The sequence below is a fragment of the Balaenoptera physalus genome (genome assembly GCF_965194825.1).
Source record: "Balaenoptera physalus genome assembly, contig: HAP1_SCAFFOLD_943, whole genome shotgun sequence".
Lineage (NCBI taxonomy): Eukaryota > Metazoa > Chordata > Mammalia > Artiodactyla > Balaenopteridae > Balaenoptera > Balaenoptera physalus.
The window spans coordinates 93554-114177 of NW_028125845.1; the positions used below are offsets into that span (position 1 = coordinate 93554).

Here is a 20624-nt window from a genome sequence, read left to right on the forward strand (position 1 = left end):
ATAAAGGTTATGTGGAATATAGTTTACTTCTATGGCTTTTCAAAATGTGAGCCTGGAGGTGCTGATTCACTCATGTATTCATTCAACAGTTATTTATTGAGTATGGTTCTGGGTACTTTTTTTAGCCTTTGGGAATACAGTAGTGAACAAAGCTGACAAAAATTCCCACCTTCATGGAACTTACCTTCTGGACACCTTCTTGGGAAATGAAGAGGAATTCAGCAAAGGAGATTAATAAGAGGTTATTGAGGGAGGAGGAAGACCAGGAGAGTGCGATGTACTAGAAATGAAGGAAAGGAAGTTTTCAAGGAGGAGGGAATGGTCAACTGTGTCATTGTTTAAAGATGTGTCAGACTGTTGGGTAAGAAAGAATTCTGCCTGATTATAATGCCTAATAACAGAGAAATGACTAAATGCTTTTTAGTGTGAGATGAGACAAATGTAAGAATCTTTCAGTTTTTTTACTTCCTTTGACTGATTTTTAAAAACATATATATTTCATTCTTTATTCTTTTCAGAACAAAATATGCAACCTGGGAGTTTATACTTGTACTAAGGAGAGGTATGACACTGTTGTTACTAATTATATGTACACTTATTTTTTTAATACATGTATCAAATCAGAAGTTATAAAAGTATACAGGGAAAAAAATAAGTCTCTTCTGTCCCATCCAGTTACTCCTGAAGGCAGACACTGTTTCCAATTTGTTGTTTTTCCTAACCAGTGAAATTTTGTGCAGTAACACGGCATTTAGCTATTTTAAAATTGCATAAATATAACAAGTATTTTTATCCCCTATGTATTTTTTTTTGCAGGCTTAATATTTGTTTTTATAATTTAAGTCTAGCTACCTGCAGACCTTTTTTTTTTTTTTAAATAACAGCTTTATTGAGAGACAATCCACATACCATACGATTCACCCATTAAAGTGTACAATTAAATTCTTTTGGTACATTCATCACCACGATCAATTTTAGAACATTTTCATCCTCCCAAAAAGAAGCCCCAAACTCATGAGCAGTCATTCCCCTGACCTTTGGTTTTAAAGCTCTCTTTTTTTAAAAAAAATAATTACTTAATTTATTTTTGGCTGCGTTGGGTCCTCGTTTCTGTGCGAGGGCTTTCTCTAGTTGCGGCGAGCGGGGGCCACTCTTCGTTGCGGTGTGCGGGCCTCTCACTATCGCGGCCTCTCTTGTTGCGGAGCACAGGCTCCAGACGCGCAGGCTCAGTAGTTGTGGCTCACGGGCCCAGTTGCTCCGCGGTATGTGGGATCTTCCCAGACCAGGGCTCGAACCTGTGTCCCCTGCATTGGCAGGCAGATACTTAACCACTGCGCCATCGGGGAAGTCCTATATGGGAAATTTAAAAAAATATTTCCTAGAAACCACCAGACTCGTTGGCCAGTGTCACATTGACACTTAGAGTTGTAAAGGAGAATGGGTTTGGGTTTGGGTTTGGGTTTGGGTTTGGGAATGGGTTTATTACAACTGGCCCAGACCTCCACGCTTCATCCCTTAGGGTTAAAAGAGGGGCCCCCCTGCTCCCTAAGATCAAGGGTTCTCCACCCCAGCTGAACAAAATAGCAGTCTCTTAACGGGAAACAAGTGGGGATAGCGGGCAATGAATAATGGGCCACGGCTGCGGGTGATTGTGTCCGTTAGCTTTAAGGCCGCCACACAGGTCCCAGCAGTTTCTAACAGTACATGGGATGCCTATCACCCAGCAACCTTGACTGACTAGCAGTGGCACCCTGGAAATGCTGTGTTGGGAAGTACCTACCAATGAAGTACTTGTAGGACCCCAGGAAAGAAGAGCTGTGCTTTACAGCACCGGCTATGACCCAAATAGCCAAGGAGGTAGCAAGCAGCATGATATCTGTACCGCAGATCTTTTCTTGTAGCTGGAAAGCCCCAGCCTGTGATGGCAATTCCTATTTTCTTCCCTCTGGAAGATCAGTCCCAACCGCACTACCCCTGCTTCTGCTTCCTCTGAGTCTGAATGTCATCTGCCCACATTGAGGAGGAAAGGAGGAAGCCCAGGAGAGGCGTAGGCAGGAGGAATCCCACATTCCTCCTGACATCTGATTGAAGCACAGGTAAAGTGAGTCTTATGCTGTCCTTACCGAGTTCTAAGGATGAGGGACTGTACTGCACACGCAACCCCAGAATAAGCACTGGAGATAAACCGACTTGCAAACTTTGTATCTGAAAAATCGCCTCAAATCTGAAATCACCAGTATTTCTACACCATTTTTAGTGTCTATTTTTACGAACCAGTTTTCGAAAGCACCATCAGCAACAGGTCTAGAGCGTTCCTTTCCAAACCTGAATATTTTTAAGCAAACTTTTCATCTTCCTTAGCTAGATGAGTTCAGGAAAAACATTTCATTGATTAAAAGGGCTGCATTACAAAGGTTTGCCCCAAGACAACACAAGCTCCTCGAGAGCAGGGATTTGGGGCTGGTTTGCTCAGTGTCCCCAGCATCTACCCCAGGTGTCCTTACAGCAAAGCATTCCATAAATATCTGTTGAATTAATGCCATCGCATGACCGGCCTTCTTGTGCTGTATGATGTGAACTGCATGACTTTCCCCCTGAGGATTAAGATATTGATGGAGCATCCTTCAAGATCAATGGCATGCCCTAGATGAAAGATAGGGATGTGTAGGAGGAAACCTTGCCAGTCAAAGCTATCTATCTATTCAGTCTTAAGTGGAAACTCAAAAGACATGCACCACGGGAGCTGGTTGTAGGCCCAAAGTCACAGCTCTCCTTACAAGGAACTGTGTCATGCTAGGAAGTCACTTAACAATCATAGCAGACACGTACATAAGTGTCAGGCCCTATTCCCAGTGCTTTATGTAGATTACCTCACTTAATCTTCACAACAAGGCTATAAAGCAGATTCTGTTACCATCACGTCCCTTTAACCGATGAGCAAACTGGGGCACTGCGTTACATCACTTGCCCAGTGTCACACATACAGAGCATCAGAGCCAAAATGTGAACCTGGCAATCCGGCTTAAGTATCCGTGTGAATAACATCTGCACTGTGTGGCCACCTGGGCCTCCCAGGACCTCTGGGATTTCAGTTTCCTCCCTGTCTGGGGGGCGGGTGCAGACAGTGAGGAATGATGGATACATCAGGAGGCTATCAAACCTTCTCAGCTGCTTGATTGCTTTTTGAAAAGAAATCTTACTTGGCTAGTCAAATTCATAGAAACAATGTAGGATGGTGGTTACCAAGGGCTGGAGGGAGGTGAAAAGGGGGAATTGTTATTGAAAGAGACTAGAGTTGCAGTTTGCAAGAGGAAAAAGTCTGGAGATCTATTTAACACTGAGTATATTTAACACTACTGAGCTGTACACTTAAAAACAGTTAACAAAAGTTTCCAACTTATGTGTTTAACCACAGGAAGGGAGGAAAGGAGGAAAGGACAGAGGAAAGGATGGATGAAGGGACTCTTACCTGGCAGCTCAAGAAGTAAAACAGAGGCGGAACTGCTGAATCAGTGGGAAAAGGAGTCCAAGGTTCCAGCCTCTCGGCTTCTTTCCCCAGATCCTCCCACCAGAACAGCCCCTCAGGGAGATCATCAAAGCAAAGTTTTAAAACCACTAAACAGGACAACTTCTCAATTCTCTTTAAGACAATTTCAAAAGCCGCGGGTCCAATCACACTCTCAAAAGTCTCCAGCTGAAAAGCCCTCCTGGCCCCTCAAGGCCGAATCGGTTCACACTCACCACCATGGTCCTTGAGATTGTCCACATTGTAGCCCCAGTGTAAGTGTTCAAGCTCACAGAGCACCGCCGTGGCCCCCCGTACTCAGAGTTACCCATCACAGCGGTCTCTTGAGCCTCTGTGCGCTGCCTATTTCATCCTTGTTTGTGGAGTGAGAGCTGTGTGCTCACCCGCCGCCCCAGCTCAGAAGGCTGTTTCTACTCCCACCTTAGTTATGGGCGAGGCGCTATATCTATGCCACTGTCACCTGCACAAGGTGCCCAATTCCCCCACCTCTTCTGTTCTGGGGGCTTAACAAGTATCCAGGACTCTCAGATGGAAGGGTGGAGAGGGAATAATTCAGAAGAGACTTAGGCACAGGGGAGCATGATGATACCCCATCCTTCCCTATCCCTCAACCAGGGTGCTGAGCCATGGTTCATGATCAGGGAGAGAATGAATGCTGGGAAAGCAGCCAACGCCATAACCAGCTTGTAGCAATGAGGGCCAGAGAACTGAGACGAAAGTACGTGGGGGCCATTGGCACATACTGTTCAGTTAAAAAAAAGAAAAGAAACCAGGAATGCTAACTAAAGGACAGAACGATTATTATCTTTGACTGTAAACCTCTCTCTGCATCATCCTTGGGTCCTAAAGCGACCTATTTCCATCACACGCACGTTCCACCAGCAGCCGAAACTCACCTCAGCACCCATGTTATATTCTGACCCAGTTTACATGGAGCTGAGTGAAAGGCAAAGAATAAGAAAATGAGGCATTTGAAAGGGAAATCCATGCTTCCTAGTTTAGAGCTGCACAAACTCCTTTGCCCACCACAGGAAGGGATTAGGCTACTCAATCCGAGTAACCCATTTCTCTTTGTTTGGGGACATGGTGATTCTATTCAGAGGGCATAAATAAGATAAAGGACCCACGCATACGAGATTTTTCATTTGGCAAGCAAAATAAAAATCTGAACCTATACCTGTGGGAAAGTAATCAATTTTTCATAGACTTATTATAGGCTTCACAAAATCTACTGCACACATATTTTTAAAAGTAAGAAAGTGGCTTTTTAATGATACTTAAAATACATGGCATGGCAAGAATTATTTAAAATGTGTTTCTGTGGCCTGAAGTTTGGTACTGCCTGCTAAAATATAGATGATTTGGATAAGGCTGTCTTCTCGGGATAAACGTGAGACCTAAGCGCATCTTATCATAAAACTAATAGGAAGGTTGGTATTCAGGCAGTTAAGTAATTGGTATAAATCCTCCCAAGATATTAGATCCCCTGAACTCGCAACAGTTAGTGGTTGTTCATTGGCCTGTGTGCATTAAATAACTCCCCTTAACCCAGAGGCCAGCAATCCACTGTTCACATAAAGTCAACACAAAGCAGAGCAAGAGGAAGCAGAGCTGAATCCAATAGATACATGGCCACGACTCACCCAACAAGTGTTTTCCGAGCAGCACGCCAGGCCTGGGAAAGTGGACACGTGATCCACGGGGTCTGGATGCCCAGTCTCGATCCAAGCAGATTGGCTCCGTTTTTATGAACCATCGGCTTGATTGTCCACATTGGTGGGCATGCTTCTCGCAGGAACACATTTCTGTTCTAAGCGGAAGGCTATGCGCCTACACCTGTGACCAGCCCTGTATGAGGAGTGTACGTGCGTGTGTGCGTGCGTATGCGTGACTGAATGAATGAAAGATTTTTAAAATGTCTACATAAAGCAGATCTAATATACGAACATCTCCATTTACAAAAAGGCTTTCATTTTTTTATCACGCAGCAAGTCACTGAAATATTACACTATTTTGTGTCCAGCAACTCCCTTCAAGGAGCTATGAAAACATGAAGCATCACTGATGTCAGAAGTCACAGTCTAGCCGAGAAGACAAGTGACAGACCCGAAACAGAGACCACAGCAAATGTCTGACACCAAGTGTAAAAGCTTCAGGAGTTCACAAAATCCAAAGTCACTAAAAGCCCAAGTTGCTGAGAGGACTTGGAGCAGTGGGCGTTAAGAAGGGCAGCAAAGATGGTAGGCTTTAGATTACCAAAGGGACGGAGGTGGCGTTTCACGGAGGTACAAAAAGCAGAAGCAATGACTTAGAAGCAAAAAGAAGCCTTCTGTTTGCCGATAGCAGTGACAGCACCTGCCCTGATCAGAGCCACAGGAGACAGGGCTCATTATAGGGTGGGGACTCGTTATGAAGGGGTAACAAGCTGCTCAGAGAAGTTGATTTGTTACATTAGGGAGTCATTTTAGGATCCTGAATGGGAACAACCGGGTGTTCCTTCCGTATGGTGAGAACTCACCCCAGGATTCCTTTCAAGAGCACGCTCCCCTTGACATTGAGTTAATGATTTCATTTGCACTCAGCTTTCCAATATCCCACCTCAGTGGTTCCCAACTTAGGGATCACAGAGTTATGGCAGAGGTCCCTGAAGGCAGATAAGCACTGCCCAGAAACGACTTGCTCCTGGCATATTGCCGCTGTCTCCTTCTAATATCTGTAGATACCATGTGAGCCATAAAACGCAAATTCACTCCAAAGCCACAGTCACCTGAGTTGCCCCAGGCGCCAGCCTATGGCTGCACATGGAGTCACTGTAACAGTAGCCCAGATGTCACTAGCTCCCACCTCCCTGCTGTTCATGCAGGACTTCAGCCTCCAGTAAAGTGCCCCTCAAGCATTCCTAGGAGTTCCCAGGGATTTGGTGCCTGAGCCTGCGAACAAGGCCGTCGTCCTCTCAGCGGCCACTGGGCGGCGATGGGTCCACACAGCTCCCTCTCCTGCGCCTTCAAGCACCCCGAGGCCTCCGCAGGCCAAACTGCAGGATGGTCCATATGGAGTAGGGGAAACATCTCATTCCTCCTGGGAGCTACCATTCCCAAAGCAGTCACACTGGTGCCATACACGATAGCTTACCGAGGGTATTTTAGAAAAACAACTCTGACAGTTGTTCCTTACAGCCCTCAAGCTGTGAATGAAAACTGTATGTGAAGGTGCATCTAGCGGAGGTTGGACAGGAAGAAAAATACCAGGGACAGAGCCCATGCCGTGCTCACAATCAACCTTCCCATAATGTGCTATCAAAATGCACATCATCCTGTTTGACCCAGCAAATTAAACTTCTAAGCACACAAGGAAGTGAAAAGTGTAGGAGGATTTTCAACGCAGATTATTTGCAAGAGTGAAAAAGGAGAAACACACATCTCCTAGTACAGAAGGGGTTAAATTATGACACACTGGCAGGGTAGAATACAGGCAGCTGTTAAAAACGATGACATCAGCTTGGAAGTACCACTGGAGAGCTCTGCGATGCATCGATGCATCGTTAAGTGACACAATGCCAGTTAGAACAGCGCTCCACAGCCTGTTAGGAGGCGGGGTGAGCGGCGGGCAGGCCAGCGAAGCTTCATCTGCCGCTCCCCATCGCTTGCACGACTGCCTGAGCCCCCCGCCCCCTCCCCCGTGGAACCATTCTCTTCCAGGAAACCGGTCCCTGCTGCCGAACAGGTGGGGGACCGCTGAGTTAGAAGACATTAGGGACAGCGTGATCGCATTTCAAAAGTGTGGAGGAGGGGCCGGGAAGAGGTGCATATGGATATTATATGTCAGGAACAAAACCTATGGAGCTACTGACAACCTTTCTCCCTCATACCCATGCCTGAAGGGGAGTCTTTTTTTACCACCCAGATCCTTTATGGAACTGATCTGGGAGACAGTAAGAGAGATAAAGAGTCCTCAAATGGCCAGATCAGTCTTCATGAGAGGAGATGAAAGAGGAAGTAGTGGATGAGAGAGGCAGGCAGCCAGCCAGCCAGCCAACCAGGAGATGGAAGAAAAGAAGTACCTGGAGTTTTTAAAGACGGGGGAGGTGGAGGTCCTGGAGCAGCTACTGAAGACTTGGTGTACGGGAGAGAAAGCTGGGTGACGTAGGTTCAACATGTTTGGCCGTGTCATGTGCTGTGTGACCCCTCCACACAGTCTACAAATACACCCATGACAAAGATCTAGAACACGCATGAGGTTTTGAGATCAGATTGGTGTTTCTTCCCCATGTTTCTGTGCTGCCCACGAGGTGAGAACAAAAGCTAGTTTACGGTTGTACATGTATGAAAAACGCCAGGAAAGACACCCCAGAAATTGTCCCAGCGGTAACATCTGTCAAGGTTGATTAGGTACTGGTGGACTTTGTTACAACAAAAGTGTATATCACATGTATAATTTTCATGGGCATGTATTTTACTTTCACTCAGGACAGGGGTTTGGGTGAGGCAAGCAGGGTGACTACAGTGCAAAATTGAAGGAGACACTGACTCTCAGCGTCTTGCTGGTTCAGAGCCGCATGTAAACACCCCCGTGAGGGAGTGCCTCCTTCACTTAGCGCCCTACCCACCCTGCTTGCCTCACCCCATCCTGGCTCTGCTTGCCTTGTTAATCACAGTTCTGAATCTCATTGAAATTCAAACTGGGATGCTATCTGCCACACACACTGCATACAGAGTACATTGCCATTCTGAAAGCACTTTCGTATATGTATTTCACTTTCTCTTCATGACAATCTCAAAGGCAAATGAGACTAGTATTATAATTCCCATTCTACAGATGGAGACCAGAAAGGTTAAAAGACCTGCCCAAGATCACACTGCTAAGTGACAGCAAACTCAGTTCTGCTGAGTTTGATTACCATCCCCAAGTATTTCCATGACCCCACCCACATACAAAACAAACAAAAATTATCACTCATACCTATCAGGAAAACAATGAATCCCTGAAGTGAACCTAGCCCAGATATTCATGTCTCCCGTCAAATAAGGCCCGGCAGCCCCCATTTGCCCCCTTGGAAACCACGGAGGCAAAGCCCACAGAAGATGTAGGCAGCCTCTAGCCAAGACGGCGCCCCATGAGGAGCAGCCCCTCTGGATTCTCGAGTAGCAGCAGGTTTTCAGGACGAGCAGCAGGCCTTCACGAGGGCCTACAGGCAGGTCCGCGGCTGCTGGCTGGCACCAGGTGTGAGCCATGGGAACTCTGGGAGCTGGGCGGGGGGGTGTGTGTGGGGAGCATCTGCACAGGAGGCATGAGCCTAAGAGAATCTCTCAGCATTGGACATTCCACAAGGCGTACATGCAGCTACTGGTGGTCGGCACTTCCGGGTTTTCGCCTTGAGGTGAGCGGAAAGGAATAACACGGCACCACTAGCCACCAGCCTGGAGCTCAACCAGCCGGCCTGGCAGCCTAGAAATTTGCTTAAGGAGTTAATCCAGGCAGACCCTGAACTACCCTGTTCATCCAGCTGTGTTTCAGGGCACAGCACGATTCCAACACTGCATGTAATACAAATGAAGAATACCCCTCCCCCTGCCCTCTGCAGATTCGTTTTTCTCGGGTCTCACTGGTACTTTCGTTTAAAACTAAGTTTAAAAATAAAGAAATCAGCAAACCACACTCATTTGCCAAGTGTGCTTTTTTTCCTTCCTTCACAAACCTAAATCATACCTGGCAGAATTCATGCTGTTCTTGTTTACCTGTTCCTCTAAGAATATGAATCCATTGCCCTCTAGCCTGGGTTTTAGGTACATTGTCTAGCCAAGCCTTTACCTCCCTCTTCTCTTAAAAAGAGGAAAACATACAGCAAACTCAAGTTCTATATTTGTGAAAATGTTAAGAGGAAACTACCCTAGGATGTTTACACAAGCTGTGTAAAGTGGCTTTAAAGAGGCTCTAGTATTCCAGTATTACCCATACTACATTCGAATTAATACTTCCCAGAAAAAGTAAACTTTAAATAAGATCCAATCAGGATCAACTGCACACCCACCTGAGTAGCTGAACAAAATCAATGGAGCAATTCTTTGGTCATCGGACTAAAAGATTCAAGATTGACTTTTTCCCCCTTTTAGTAAAATATGAAACTCCCTGGTAACCTGAAGTATTATTGGGTCCTGTATCTTGCAAGGATTTATGCGCAATTTATCTAAAAACTGACTTTCAACAGCTACACGAATGGCTGAAATTGCTTGATCTCGTCAGGCAAAGAGTTTTTAAAAACATTAACCTCAGAAACAGAATATATATATATGTCTGTCTCGTGCTAAGTACCAGAGTTTTCAATCATGAAATTAAATATTCCTTTGCAAACTCAGCTATATCCTAAAACAGCCAATGATAACCTCTTGCAATACTCAGCATTCTGTGGAGAACTGAGTTTCTAAAGGGCCGTATACTGTCCTGAACGTAATGGGAGATTCCTTTAAGGGAGTTTTTCCTTCTGAGGAAAACAGCTGTACACCGTGGACTACTGAAAAGCCCCGCTGGGCCTGTCTTATTTATGAGATGTTTCCACAGCGGGGTCTTCTGTGTTTACATGGCGCTGCTCCTCTTAGTGAGGGTGACCACTACCGAGCCTTGGATTAGGCTCTCAGCGTATATACACACACTGCCAACCGGGCACCATGACCCTCACTTCTCAGCGGAGGAAACAGTGTTAAAAGGAACTTACCTGAGGTGGCGAAGCTCGGGGAGAAGCAGAGCTGGGATGCAGTCCCAGCAGTGAAACCGCGAGGCCTGTGCTCTCCAAGGCAAACTCCGCCCAACCCCCCACCCCCACTGCCTCTTTGAAAACCTCCTCCTTACCTGGTAGGCAGGCACACCTGAGACCAGTAGTTCCCTGGGGATAAGAATCACCCGGGAAGCTTGTTCACTCTACCTTCCCAAAGCCCCTTCCCTGGAGATTCTGACTCAGGGGTTCCAAGCTGGACCCAGAAATTGTCTTTTGAACAAATGATCCAGGTGATTCTTATCATCAGAGGACTGTGGGAACGGTCTTAGATCAGGGGTGGCCGGGGCCAGGGAGTATCTTTGGCTTTGTGGGCCATTAGGTCTCTGTCACAACTACTCGACGCAAAAGGAGCCAGAGAAAATTCATGAATGAACTGGTCTGGCTGTGGTCCAATCATTTATTTACAAAAACAGGCGGCTGGCTACAGTTTGCTGACCCTTCTCTTAGACCATTCATCATACCATTAAAAAAGAGACATTAATGCCTGCTATTTGTCACCTCACTAAGGCTATGTCTCAATCAGGCAATTGACCCAATGAAAATCCTCCCAACACCATGAAACATCACTCTCATCAAGAGGATAAAGTCAAGGTTGTGTCTGCCCTCCCTCAAGCAAGAACAGATGGAATTTACATGAGAGGATGCAGTCTAAGCCAGAGAGTAGAAGCACACTGTATTTTAATGTACAAGACACACTGTATTTTAAAGGACAAGCACACTGTATTTTAAATTTTTTTTTATTTATTTTTATTTATTTTTATGGCTGTGTTGGGTCTTCATTTCTGTGCGAGGGCTTTCTCTAGTTGCGGCAAGCGGGGGCCACTCTTCATCGCGGTGCGTGGGCCTGTCACTATCGCGGCCTCTCCCGTTGCGGAGCACAGGCTCCAGATGCGCAGGCTCAGTAATTGTGGCTCACGGGCCCAGTTGCTGTGCGGCATGTGGGATCTTCCCAGACCAGGGCTTGAACCCGTGTCCCCTGCATTGGCAGGCAGATTCTCAACCACTGCGCCACCAGGGAAGCCCAGCACACTGTATTTTAAAGGACAAGAATGAGGTGGTAACTATAAGATGCTGGTGGAGATTGCAGCGGGTTTTCTTTATGCAGTGGATTTTCTAGGGCCCCCAAAACTCTTCCTGCATCCTGGGAATTACTAGCTCAGACCACCATATCATTTTTCCCGGTACCTATTGTTATATTCTTTTTTTTACTCCCTCATGAGGATGATTGATGCTCAGCTGAACTCAGAGGAGCGTTTGATTTGCCTGCCATCCTCTGGGAATACCCCTGCTAAATGCAGGAAAAGTCACTCAACATCAAAGATCATTCAGCCACGGATGTGAGAGCTACTGTCACCTTATAAAGCTTACAATAGCCAGCGTCCTCTTACAATTTTCCCCAGCGCAAGCTACAGAGGTGGGGAGGGTTGGAGAGAGCACGGGTTAATACAGTGGAATTTCCTTTGGCACCAGCTCCAAGCAGGCTTTTAACAGAGATGTTTAATTGATCTTTATTGAGCAGAACCTTCCCTTCTGCTTATAAAAGAAATGATCACTTTTCCCTCGGGTTCTATCTGGAGAAGTTAATAGCCCCAGTTTTCTCTTACAGCAGAGATACTTAATGACTGGGAGACTATCATAAGTAGAGTTTATTGTCCAAAATACAAACCCAGTTCTAATCAACCTGCACAGTGAGATTGCCTTGCTTGTATCTGTTGATACCTGGAGGAGCTCTTCCCAACTGACGAGCGCATTGTTCTTCCCACTCAGGCTCTGCTGTCCAGTTAACAAATTGGATAGCGAGGTAATCTATAGGCCTTTGCCAAAGACCGCTGAGGATGCCCTAATGTGTATCAATTTGATCCTCACATGCAGTAGCTCCCAGATGAGGCCCGAGAGCGGAGCCATAATCATTTGCGTACACGGTGCAGGAATATTTTGCAGGTGTGAAGACGATCATTGCAATACTTCCAGGATACAGAGACACTTCCGGGATTCAGTACAAAGACAGCCGGTACTGCTTGGCAGCTATGAAGAGTGATGGAAAAACAAACAAACAAAAGTAATACTTACAGAGTTCCTTTAGCTCTTTTATAAAGGGCTTTATTGATATTAGCGTTACTTTTTGAAATAACTTCCAAACACAACAAGCAGGTATTAATATTTCCGTTTTAGAGCTAGGAAATTTTGTATTAAATGTTCTGACTGCTGTGCTCCTTGAGGACTAGATTTAGCGGTAAACTAGAGGCTAGGACTTGCTGCTACAGTCAACTCTTACTATTTGGGAATTTGTTCTAGAGATACAAATTTCCTGGGTCTTTTTCTTTGTCCTCTCCTCCTTCTGGCTGCCGGCTTTCCCCACCTGCCACCTGCCACACCCTCCCCAGCCCTCCAAGTTGCCATCCTGGCATGGCAGGCACCGTGACCATGATTTCTGAACCACATTTTGGAACCTGTAGTATGAAAAATACCAGTGTTCTTAGGTGGACAAGAGGACAGAATTTTTGAAACCATGATTGTCCACAAAAATCGGAGGTATGTGATCACTCTTATAGTGTCGCTCTAGCATATTCTCCAATGACGAGCAAAGGAAGGTGTGGAAGGGAAGCACCTACCATCTACTGACACAGTTAATAGGAATATACTCAAGGCAGGTGCAAGGCCCGGGACTGAGGTCTTCCCGGGAATGTGAGAGGGAAGGAGGAGGGAGGCTTTATACCTGAGATATTGGATTCCTTTTTTCCCCCCATTTTACTGAGATATAATTGTCATATAATTTTATATTAATTTCAGGTGTACAACATAGTAATTTGATATGTGTATAAATTGCAAAATAATTTCCACAATAAGTTTAGTTAACATTTACCGCCTCACATAGTTACAATTTTTTTCTTGTGATGAGAACTTTTAAGATCTATACTCTTAGCAACTTTCAAATTAAAAAACAGTATTGTTCGGTGCTTTGTGTCCACCTAGAGGGGTGGGATAGGGAGGGTGGGAGGGAGATGCAAGAGGGAGGAGATATGGGGATATAGGTATATGTATAGCTGATTCACTTTGTTATACAGCAGAAACTAACACACCATTGTAAAGCAATTATACTCCAATAAAGATGTTTAAAAAAAAAGAAAACAGTATTTTTAACTATAGTCATCACGATGTACATTACATCCCCAGGAGTTGTTTCTCTTATAACTGCAAGTTTGTACCTTTTGACCACCTTTCCCATCCCCCCTACTCCCACCTCTGGCAACCACTAAACTGTTCTCTGTTTCTATGAGCTCAGTTTTCTTCGATTCGTATACGTGAGATCATACAGTATTTGTCTTTCTCTAATTTCACTTGGAGTAATGGCCTCAAGGTCTGTCCTGGCTTTTTTTTGCATCTGGTATCACAGTTAAACATGGTTAGAACCATGTTGGTGTTGTTACCAGGTCCTTGTCAGGTGTCATGGGCTGAGTTGTGTCCACCACGGAATTCACAGGATGAAGCCCTAAACCCCAGTACCTCAGCATGTGACTGTATTGGGAGATCAGACCTTTAAAGAGTAATTAAGTTAAAATGAGGCCATTAGGGTGGATCCCAGTCCAATCTGACTGGTGTCCTTATAAGGAATGCAGATTAGACACACAGAGAGACACCAGGCCTGCCCAGAGGGTGAAAGCCCTGTGAGGACACAGGGAGAAGGCGGCGCTCTGCAAGCCAAGGAGAGAGGCTGGAGCAGGCTCTTCCCTCAGGAGCCTCAGAGGAAACCAACCCTGCTGACAACTTGACCTTGGACTTCCAGCCTCCAGAACGGTGAGAAATAAATTTCTGTGGTTTAAGCTACCCAGACTGTGGTGTTTTGTTATGACAGCCCTAGCAAACTCATGCAGATACCAAAAATTAACGTGGAATGAGGCCTGGAACACCTACCGCTTACATGTTGTTTGCTACATGCCAAATACATGCCAAATACTAACTCGATCCTCACCATAGCCCTATGAAGTAGGCACTATTGTTCTCACCCCCATCTTACAGACAAGAAAACTGAGGCACAGAGATGTTCAGTGAATTGCCTAAGGCCATACATCTGACATGTGGAAAAGCTGGAATTTGAACCCAGTCACCAGTCTCGGAGTTCACTGTTTTGTCTCAATTTTCTACCTGTTATCCCCCAACTGATCATCCCCAAACCTTCCAAAACTGGTTCAGGAGGCAGCGTGGAAAGCAAACCTGAGGATACTGTGCCCCACTCTTGAGAGGCAACGACTCACAACCTGGGAAGCTTAGGAGGGACAAGGAAAGCTGGTTCATCTCAGAGGCCCATGGATGGAAGGAAGAGACACCTGGGCCTGGTGAACCGAGGGCCTGGAGGCAGGAAGGCTTTTCCCATGTTGGCTGTCACCCTGATCCACAGCTCTGCCATCAGGTGGCCTTGGGTTCCTCCAGGCACACTGGCCCTATGAGTACATGATGTACTACGGGCTGCTGGAGCATATTGGATGTAGAGTCAGAAATGGTTCACTCCCTCTCCAGCAGTCATTTCTCCAGAACAAGCAGGGAAAAATGACCAGACAGGGAGGTTCACCTTCATCCTCTAGACCCGGGTTTCTCAGCCCCGGCTCTAGTGACATTTTGAGCTAGGCAATGTGTGACTTTGTTTCTTTGTTGTGTGTGACTGCCATGTGCGCTGTAGGATGTTTAGCAGCATCCCTGTCCTTACCTACTAGATGCCAGTAACACATCAGCTACTTGTGACAACCAAAAGTGTCTCCAGATATTGCCAAATATCCCCGAGGGGACAAAATCACCCCCATTGAGAAGCACTTCTCTAAGAGAAACAGAAAAAGGTACTTCTTCAAGACACCATTTCCATCTGTCATAATAATATATGCAAACGTTCTACATTTATGGTGTTGTACAGTGCACAACCTGCCCAACTGCCCATGGTCATCCACCTCCTCCCTCCCTCTCCTCAAGCTTCACAGGAAAATGAGGCTAATCTGCCCTACACTTTATCGTTCCTTTCTACTTTCCCATATTTCTGAGATACTATAAGGAACCCGAGGGCTTCCTGGTCTAAACTTGGGGTTCAGTTCGGGATTGACCTTTCTCCACCCTGAGGTAAGGATTAAGAAAATAAAACCTGTGCTGATCCTTCTGATTTTCTAGTTCAGCCATTAATGTGACAGGCATGAGGTGCTGAAAAAGTGGCCAATTTATTCAATCCCTTTAATGGAGAGAAAAAGTTTAAACTTGTATTGGTTTAGCTTGCCCCAAAAGCAACTATCAAATGTTGGCAGGATACAATGAAGGCTTACCTTGTTAACATAGTTAAGTCGCTCTCTCTCAGAACTAGCCCATTTAGCTCCAGGTTCCTTAGCGCACCCGACGCACTTAACAGCATTTAAGAGCTTTACACAACTGGAAGGTCACATCTTTATTTCTTATCGCAGGAACACGACTTCTGTAAACTTTATTTCTGTCACAACCTAAAGCAAAATTATTGTAAAATGAGTGATTTAAACCATACATTTTATCATCATTAAAAAGCACCTTAAAAAAAAAAAAAAAAAAAAAGCATCTGCTCTGTGCTAAGGATAAGAAACGACTCCTGCCCTTAAAGCCTGCATTAAGGAGGGACATGAAAATTGGAATCACATGAGATAAAGAAGCATAACCTTTATGCACAGAGGTTCCTTGGAGGCAAAATGTTATATCTAAGTGACAGCTTCATGATAACCCTGAAGCAGAATCTAAAAAGCTGAGGCTATGCAGAGGTGGAGTAGGAGGTGCATTAACTGCAGAGGGAGCACCTGTGCAAAGACACTCAAGCCTGACACCTACTGGGCACTGTAAATACTGCAGGTGGGGATGACTAAAGGCCAGGGGTCCAAGTGTGAGAACAGACAGAAAGGAAAATAGACATGTTGGCGGAAGCAAGCCTGGGAGACAGCGTGGCTTGTATCCCACAGGTGATGAGGCCTGGGGTTACCACTGGCTAAGTAAGGGTGCCTCCGCTGATTAGAAAAAGGTGCCCCGCTGCTGAAGGACCAATTAGATAAAGGGAGTGATCCCAAAAAGCTCCCCTTCCTCAGGGCCAAAGAGCCCCAGGAGGCTTGGCCGAGCACAGTTCAGACTACACGCCTCTGTGCAGAGCACACGCTGGGCGGCTAGTATGCACTAACTCTGTGTGGGCAAGCCATTAGCAGCATTATTTTAAGCGTATCTTTTTATGTTAGAAGATCACTCAACCCGAGTAGGCAGATGAACTTAGAGGAACTGAGCCCAGGGGCCGCGAAACCACCCGGGAGCTTCTGCCATAGTCCGGGCAAAATGTAATATGGATCAAGAAGCAAATTGAGGAGGAGGCCAAAATCTACGAGCTAGACCCACTGGATTGAAGACATAAAGTTCACTGAAGGAACTCTGAAGAGAAGGGGCTCTGCAATAAACTTTTCTTACATTCAATGTAAAATATTAGGCAAAATTAAGTACAGTGGCCTTTAAGGTCCTTTCAGCTCTAATTTCTTTTGATATCTAACTTATTACTCTGGTTAAGTAAAGTCCCTTCAGAGGTACAGAACAGTTCCTACACCTGCAATGGATGCAAAGAATAATCTGACTTCTCTTCACCAGGGGATGAGTTGAACTGTCCTTGCAGAAGAGATAACAGATGGTGTGAACCCCAGATCCTAGAAAAAGGCCAGGCACACGATAAGTATTCAGCTTTTTGAAAACAAATGAACAATCATTTCCTCTCCTAGATCTTCACACCCTTCCTCTGCTGGCTACTTTCTTTCAGCTTATAAACATCCTCAAGTATACCCACTTAAAAAACTCTCAGACCTATGATTCTCTGGATCTTCTTGTGGGTAACTTAAGTCTCTCCCATGCCTTCAAACTCTTAGAGGAAAACACAGGCAGAACACTCTATGACATAAATCACAGCAAGATCCTTTTTGACCCAGCTCCTAGAGAAATGGAAATAAAAACACAAATAAACAAATGGGACCTAATGAAACTTCAAAGCTTTTGCACAGCAAAGGAAACCATAAACAAGACCAAAAGACAACCCTCAGAATGGGAGAAAATATTTGCAAATGAAGCAACTGACAAAGGATTAATCTCCAAGATTTACAAGCAGCTCATGCAGCTTAATAACAAAAAAACAAACAACCCAATCCAAAGATGGGCAGAAGACCTAAACAGACATTTCTCCAAAGAAGATATACAGATTGCCAACAGACACATGAAAGAATGCGCAACATCATTAATCATTAGAGAAATGCAAATCAAAACTACAATGAGATATCATCTCACACCAGTCAGAATGGCCATCATGAAAATATCTAGAAACGATAAATGCTGGAGAGGATGTGGAGAAAAGGGAACCCTCTTGCACTGTTGGTGGGAATGTAAATTGATACAGCCACTATGGAGCACAGTATGGAGGTTCCTTAAAAAAACTAAAAATAGAACTACCATACGCCCCAGCAATCCCACTACTGGGCATATACCCTGAGAAAACCATAATTCAAAAAGAGTCATGTACCAAAATGTTCATTGCAGCTCTATTTACAATAGCCAGGACATGGAAGCAACCTAAGTGTCCATCATCGGATGAATGGATAAAGAAGATGTGGCATATATATACAATGGAATATTACTCAGCCATAAAAAGAAATGAAATGGAGGTATTTGTAGTGAGGTGGATGGAGTTAGAGTCTGTCATACAGAGTGAAGTAAGTCAGAAAGAGAAAAACAAATACAGTATGCTAACACATATATATGGAATCTAAGGGAAAAAAAAAAAGGTCATGAAGAACCTAGTGGCAAGACGGGAATAAAGACACAGACCTACTAGAGAATGGACTTGAGGATATGGGGAGAGGGAAGGGTAAGATGTGGACAGGGTGAGAGAGTGGCATGGACATATATACACTACCAAATGTAAAATAGATAGCTAGTGGGAAGCAGCCGCATAGCACAGGGAGATCAGCTCGATGCTTTGTGAACACCTAGAGGCGGGGGATAGGGAGGGTGGGAGGGAGGGAGATACAAGAGGGAAGAGATATGGGAACATATGTATATGTATAACTGATTCACTTTGTTATAAAGCAGAAACTAACACACCATTGTAAAGCAATTATACTTCAATAAAGATGTTTAAAAAAAAAATGTTGACCCTGATTTATCTAAGTAGTGGCAGTTCATTTAAATTTTATGTTTTTCTTTGTAGTTTTCCCCCTTTTTCCCCAACATCTTGGAATAAGAAGTTTCACAGTGAAAAAAAAAGTTGTTGCTAAAAATCAGGTTAACTAAAATGCCTATTGTGCTACTGTGAGTCATTTAAATTCATCAGTACTCTTAGAAAACTTTTAATAACAAGAGATATGTGTTCCAGGAGGACAGTTACCATTAGCATATTTATCTCATTTGGAGAAGATCATCCAATAGAAATCCCCTCAACCTTACTGAAATAAATGCACTAGAAAAGTTTAGTCACTAAAAGACATGCCTTGAAAACATTAAAGCATTTACAACTTCAACTGCTGCAGTTGAATATAATTCCAAAGATACTCAAATTTTAGAAATGTAAGGCTAGCATGATATCACCTGACCAGAGTAAAAACAATGGTTTCCTCCTTGGCTCTTGCATCAGATGTCAATTCCCACCCTTGCCCCACTTCCACCTGCTCTATTTTTTAATCACACTGGTGGATCTCAAAATATTTCCCTATGAAAATAAAAGGTATAGAAAATTATCGTTGGTTTTTTGATACGATAATTTAATAGGGCTATCTGGATTAGGCTGAAGATGATCTTAAAATAAAGAAAAAATATTGCTAGGTAAATTAAAGGAGAAAACTAGGAGATATGATTAAATTACTGAGGGATTATTTTAAAGTCTTTAAGACACTGGAGGAAAACAGATGAAGTTTTCCAATTAATTATATCTATTCATTAGCACAGGTTCGGCATTACTTCAAATTTCTGTTGGGAAAGCAGCTCCAGTTGCTATATACAATACAAAAAAACATTTAAAAAGCATCTTAGTCACACTGACCTCTTCTTGATTAGTCCTAATATATCAGATTTTAATATGTGCAAAGTCTTCCCAATAAAGTGGGTAAGTTGTGATGTATTAAAAGGAATACAATGCATCTTTTTCTAAAACAAGAAAACTAATTATACATATGTGTATATATACACACCCACATATATATATTAAATTATACACACACATACACCATACACACAAGCAGAGAACCCCAAATTAGATAGAACTGGCCAATAAAGTAGATTATATCTCCCTGGAAGTCACAGAAATGCAAAATAAGACAATGCTATTAATTAAGTAGAAAACTGGAACACAATTACATATAAAATTATATAATTATATGTTAAGTTTTGTGTGCATTTGCGTGTGTCAAAAACCAAATGAAACATACTAACATATTAACTGGTTGGTGTTACGGATGTTTAGAGATTAATGTTTTTTCATTTGAAAATTTCCTCATAGAAAATGGTCGTGTATTATTGATTGTGTATTATTTTTATAAGAAGAATTTACTTCGAATTTCTAAAAAGGAATAACAGATACATGCTTGCATAAAATGTCAACAGAGTCTATTCTAATTCTGAAACAAGTTGGAAAAAAATATTTCCTCAAGACATTAGGCAAGTATCACCTAAAATTAAATAGACAAGTCATCTAACTTTGTGTTCAGCTTGGCTTTCTTCATCTTCTACAGAAGATAACCACATTTCTGGAACAAATTCCTATCAAAGGTTCAGACCTAAACAAAAACTACAGAGTAAAAACACATCTGTTTTGGCTTTTTCTCCGAATAGTTCCCAGTACTTGTTAAAATTGAGATCTTTATATTAAACTACACGCACAAATAAACCCTACCAGGACCAAATGTTACAAAATACAGCATGAGGCAAAGCAAATATATTTCACAACAGTAAACTAGGTACCTTCAGGAACAACTTCATTTCTTTTAAGCCATCGCGATAAAACTGCCAATAAAATCATGTCCAGCTTTTTATTCTACAATGTTTTGAATTTCCCTAAAAACATCAAAATATTTCCTATTTCCTCAGTTAATAACCATTTCTAGATTCTGACATGGCACTTTATGTGGGCAGTAAAGAAATATTAAAGCAAGCGGAAGAGTGATTAAAAGCAGTGACTAATGTCGGAGAGAGCTGGGTCTGAATCTTCAGTCCTGACTCCTAATTTTATGGTCATTAGAAATTCCTTAACTCCCCCTGAACATTACCTTTCTCACACATAAAATGACAGTAGTAATATTACACCATAGAATTGGAAGGTTAAGT

General features: G+C 43.7%; 1 long non-coding RNA gene and 1 pseudogene across 3 annotated transcripts in view; both read right to left on the reverse strand.

The window, feature by feature from the left end:
* The window catches only part of LOC309653700 (ELKS/Rab6-interacting/CAST family member 1-like), a 97967-nt pseudogene extending 92685 nt beyond the window's left edge, over positions 1-5282 (reverse strand). Inside the window, exons 1-2 of the transcript XR_014268285.1 lie at positions 5170-5282; positions 185-195 (exon numbers count right to left, since the gene is read on the reverse strand). The product of XR_014268285.1 is annotated as an ELKS/Rab6-interacting/CAST family member 1-like (transcript). The remainder of the gene's footprint in view (positions 1-184; positions 196-5169) is intronic.
* Positions 5283-11787: 6505 nt separating this feature from the next.
* The window catches only part of LOC309653704, a 35229-nt gene continuing 26392 nt past the window's right edge, over positions 11788-20624 (reverse strand). The window contains exons 2-4 of one of the 2 annotated variants that reach the window (XR_014259383.1): positions 15596-15766; positions 14998-15103; positions 11788-12320 (exon numbers count right to left, since the gene is read on the reverse strand). This is a non-coding gene — a long non-coding RNA (uncharacterized lncRNA). The remainder of the gene's footprint in view (positions 12321-14997; positions 15104-15595; positions 15767-20624) is intronic. The other variant, XR_014259382.1, reaches the window with a different exon arrangement.